This window comes from Capsicum annuum, unplaced genomic scaffold (genome assembly GCF_002878395.1).
Source record: "Capsicum annuum cultivar UCD-10X-F1 unplaced genomic scaffold, UCD10Xv1.1 ctg76648, whole genome shotgun sequence".
NCBI lineage: Eukaryota > Viridiplantae > Streptophyta > Magnoliopsida > Solanales > Solanaceae > Capsicum > Capsicum annuum.
Window position 1 is genome coordinate 11774 of NW_025886967.1, and position 5410 is coordinate 17183.

Here is a 5410-nt window from a genome sequence, read left to right on the forward strand (position 1 = left end):
CATGGAGGTGTGAAAAGTGAACAACAATAAATATTAGCTAGATAACCATAACTCTTTATGTGACACATGTACCATAAGTGTCATTATGAGATGCTATAATTCTACTTTGCTAAATAACATACTATATTTCTATATAATTTGTATTTCTGCGTGGTTTTTTCATTTTTTCTTATCAAGTTAGTATCATATTACTAATATATATTTATAAACATATAGCTACTTTACGAGTGGTTGGGGGATTATGTATTCTTATGTGTTTCATGATTTGTCCAAGGCATTTTATGTGACGTGTTGCATGCTTTTTCACTTGCAATCAATTATCTACATCAAGTCATTCAAGCTCGGAGTCTAGTGAGGCATTATTCAAAGGCTATTCACAAAAATTTTAGCTTTGAAGTCCAGGAAGGCTAGGCCTGCCCTTTCTTTAGATTGGGATTATTTACGATAATTTAATGCTAATATGCTAGTGTTGAACAACAAGTTATAGTTTGTGTATCACATGATATATGTATCATGACTTGTTTATCCAGTTAAGACCTTATTCTAGTAAATTTTGGTTCCGATATCTTTTAGTATAATGTAGTATTTGTGAGCTTAGGATGTGGTATGAAAGTGGCAAGACCTTAGATTCATCTATTTTTAACTACGTTACACGAAAGGTTATTTAACTGAATTTTTATTATGGTTAGGGTCAACATAGTATACTTTATTTCTATCATTAATTATGACACTTAGCACTAATGTGGCATAGGTTATGGTACAATTTGGATTATAATTTTATAGGTGGGTATGATAACTATAAGTTCTGATTTGAGTCTAATATCTAGTTCTGATGATTTGAGAATTCTGGTACTGATTATTGTTGTTCTGGGAGTTGTGGTTTCTCTGAGTTCTGATTTTAGTCTGACCTCTAATTATGATTTATGTTTTCTATCATATATCTCACCTCTTATTATTATCCACTATTTCCAAATTGAATCTGGCGTATGACCTCTTTTTATTATCCATCACTACCATTTCTAGCTCAGCGTCTAGCCTCTTATTAATATCCATTGGTTTTGCTTCAAGATCGATGCACATCTGGATGACTACTATGAATTTCTGAGATTGGTTCATTTATTAATTATTTACATTTATTTTCTTTAATTATTTTTTATGTGTCCCACTAGCTTATGGGAGCACGGTTGGGTTAATTATCTTCATCAGTATGTCTGGCGGGCTTATGAGGGCCCAGTTAGATTATGTTTGGTTTGCCTTTTATTATAATGTTATTTATTTTTTTGTATACCTTTAACTATTTCTTTATTGCATTTACATAGCTCGATAGTTGTTTACCTTTCTATCTCTATTTACTATTGACTTAGACTACACCCTTACATTTTAGTTATACTTTTCCTATATTGAGCTCAATCAGTCGATGATGCCTACAGAATAAATGTTGATTTGATACTTATCTACACCTTTTCACCTTTACAGTGATGCAGATCTGAGTACCGATAGCCGGTGTTGACATGATTCCTATTTTCCAATTTGAATCCAAAGCAGGGTAAGCTTATTTTCATCTGAGGTTGATCTTCCTCTATTTATTTTAGTTTAGCCTTTTGTACTCGAGACTGCTTGTATATTTTATGTATATTTTGAATTCTGTCTAGTACTCTAGATATCTTTTAGTAGTGGCTCCAATAACGACCTTACTAGGTCTTGGGAGAGATTTATTTGTATATTTTTGACCTTTGCCTTCTATCATTCTGATATACCTTATATGTTTCCTTTCTATTTTTTGCTTACTATACTATTATTATCATTATATTTGTTCTTTTCTTACTTCTGTATGTTGCCTACTGATGGGATACGATAGGCGCCATCATGACTTGAAAAATTAGATTGTGACATTTGGTTGACAATATTTTAAAAAAAACAATCACTCGCTTAAGTCCTAAAGTCTATACTTAAAGCTTTTATTTTCTTTCTTTTCTTTCTAATTACTTAATTTTGATTAACCACTAGTACTGACTAATTTAGTCTTTGACTGTTTTTATTTTGTGTTAGTTAATATTATTTTAGAAGATATAATTTCCTTTTGTCCAGTAAAATAGAAATTTCTCATTAGTTTTCTTCCATATTTCTGATTATCCCATTCACTTTTTATGTCTCCAAAATTCAAATTCAAGTCAATGTTAGGAACATTTTTACTTATCTCTTGATTTTTCTATCATCGATGATATCATGTCGCTGATCCCTTTATCGATCCATTGGAAGTGTTACTTTTTAAATTTCTTATGATTATTTTATTTTTAAAAAAATGTCTACTCAAATGAATAGTTTTGTCAATTTCTTATCAATGTTTTTGGTTAAATTTTAGACTTCTATTAATCGAAAATCAAAAACAAAAAGTCATCACATGAATAGGCCAACCCATCGGCAAAATACACAAAATAAAAATAGCAGCCTACTTCTAAAAAATCCTAACCCAGCCCAATCCAAAAACACTAAGTCTATTACATATAAAATCAGAGTAGGGTTTCAAAATTAAGACTCTCATCTTTATCTTCTTTCTTCCAACTTCACCTGGAAAATGTTCCCTTTGCCAATTTTCGTTTCACTATTCTCTAACTTTGGGTGATATGCATTGTGCCATGGTTGACCTTGGATGGATCTTTTTGTCAGCTTGCAGAAGTAATTTCTTTCCATTTCCTCCTAGTTGCTTTCTGTTTCCATTCTCATTTGATGTTTTTATTTGTTTTGCCAGTTGTGTTCTCCTATGGATGGGACTTTGTTATACTTTTTGTGATGCATAGAGAGATCTAATCAAGTGGAAGCAGTTACCTTCTCCAAGTAAGCTGACTATGAATTTTATTCTCCTCTTGATTCTGTATTTTTGTGTTGTGGTTAATCTCAAAACCCCTCTTCTACAGATATAGCTGGTAGAGAGATAATGGGATTCTCAAAAACATAATTATTTTGAGTAGTAACATGCTTCCCAGGTTCATGAACTCTAATCTGACCAACTAACCCTCTCATTTTGCTGCGATTCCTTTTGTAAGTTGCTGTAAAGTAGGCTAAATAGTTGTTTCACCTTTTCTATTGCCTTCTTGGTTTTGTAAATATGATTTTTGTGAAAAACTTAGCTTTAGCCTTCCTATCCCCTTTACCCCTTTTTATTGTGACAATTATAGATAAGGACATTGCAACTTATCACTATTGATAATGCATTTACCTTTTGCTTGCAACTACTGAAATTTTGTGAATGTGAAGTCCCCTTTTCTAATACAAAATTAGAAAAATAATTAGCTAACTGTTTTGCCTCTCTAAGTATATGTTGAAACTATACTTGCCTACTTAATAGCAACTGCCAAATTTGTTGAACACTTTCTGATATACCCGATACGCATTCCCATTCTCTGTTTAAAATTCTTTGCATTGTTAGTAAATCTATCTGAATGATCAATTTATCATCTTGTGTGTGTCTGCAATGCTTGGCTTCTTGTAGAATTTACATTGCTTCTGCGTCTATATTGTTAGTATCCTCCATTATAGCTCTTTTTACATATATTAAATCACTATGCACATTTCTTAGACAAAAAGCATATGAACTAGCTCCTAGATTCCCCCTTGATGCTCCATCAACGTTGTACTTCACCCATCCTTCTATTGGAAATTCCCATAGAACTCTAGTGACTCTAACTCTAGTCCTTAACTATTCGTAATCTTTTAGTATTCTAGGCCAATCATACGAGAATTCCAATTTTGGTTTCCTCACTTTCAACAACATCCTCAGATTTCTTTTGATATTATATATCAACCTTTCTCCAGTAACTTCTTTCCCCTGATTCTTAATGTTGTTCCTTCTTCTCCACATCTCTAATAAAATGATGCTAGGCATAGCTTGAAAGTAAGCTTTTTCCATTTGCTTAACTTCTGCATTCCACTATGCAAGTATTGTTTCCCTCAACCTTAGCCCATGAATATTCCTACCTATAAAAGAAGAAAAGTAGGACCAAGTCCTGTTAGAAATATTTGATATCAAGAACACATAAGACATAGTCTCGTGTGATGGATTTGCATAATACCATCACCTAGATGGACTTTGAACTCCACATCTCATTATATTATCATCCACTGGGACTTTTTATATTCACTTTCTACACATAAAAAAAGCTATTTTAAATGGTAACACTTTTATCCATATGTCTCTATAAGTATTGTTAACCATCATTCTTTTTCTACATACTACCATGATGATTTCACTATAAACTTTCCTTTTGAATCAATACTCTATATACCTTTGTCCCCATCTTGTGTCTTCCCTGGTGGTCTTAACTTATATAAAATATTATCAAAAATTTTATCTGAAAAAACTTCTTTTATCAACTAGCCATTCCATGTTCTATTTAAAATTAGGACACTCACATACTGATATCTATCATACCGCTCCTTGTTGTCTTGCATAATGGTATACAAATCCCCTATACCGATCAAATTGTTAAACCCAATTTAGGAATTCCCACTTGGGATTTTCCATATAATTAGGTGCTCTATAAAATCTCTAACTTGCAATAATTTTTTCCATAGTTGAGAACCTCCAGCTCCATATTTTCACATTTCCACTTTTGGATCGTCTCTTTTACAATACTTATTGTACATATAAGAACTCCATATCGACTTTCTAGTCCTAAAATTCCACCATAGTTTACAAAAATGAGCATTAGATAAATCCTGCAATAATCTAAAACCCAGTCCCCCTTTTCTTCTCTGTTAAACATAAATTTTTCAACTTCACCCAATGCCTTCCCCTTCTACCAGTAGTACTGCTCTAGAAAAATTAAGCAAAAATTCTTTGTATTGTATTCAACACATTTAATAGAGGATTCATTACTGATAAGAAATGAATAGGAATACTCTGTAATACATGCTTAATTAGAATGGCTCTACCTCTAAAGATAGTAGTTTTCCTTTCAAGCTTTGTATTTTACTGCCATTCTATTCATAATAGACTGATAATAATCTTTGTTCTTCATCATGTAAGAAATTAGGCAACCTATGTAGGTAAAAGGAAATTAATGTCTTAGAATCTGTATAGCCACCTCTTCCATCACTATAGTACCATTAGAAGCACCTTTATGAAAATAAATGACACTTTTTTCTTTATTAATCTTGTACCCTGACACTTGTTCATATCTTTCTAGTACTATTGTTATCAACTGCAAAGTACCTATCTCAGCCTTGCAAAATATAATCATATCATCTGTAAAGGCTAGATGGTTAATTTTAGGGCTTTTCCTTGGCATGCCAAACATCTTGAACTTTTTTTTTAAAACAAATGTCTTCAAACGCCTGGATAACACTTTTGCAGCTAAGATAAAGAGGGTAGGAGATAGTGGATCCCCTTATTTTGGACATCTGTATGATT

At 32.2% G+C, this 5410-nt stretch overlaps 1 long non-coding RNA gene across 1 annotated transcript; it reads left to right on the forward strand.

Annotated features, from left to right (window-relative positions):
- The first annotated feature begins 2432 nt into the window (after positions 1-2432).
- On the forward strand, positions 2433-3696 carry LOC124894663. Its single transcript, XR_007051294.1, has 3 exons — positions 2433-2676; positions 2750-2835; positions 2916-3696. It is a non-coding gene; the product is annotated as an uncharacterized LOC124894663 (long non-coding RNA).
- The last annotated feature ends 1714 nt before the right edge of the window (positions 3697-5410 follow it).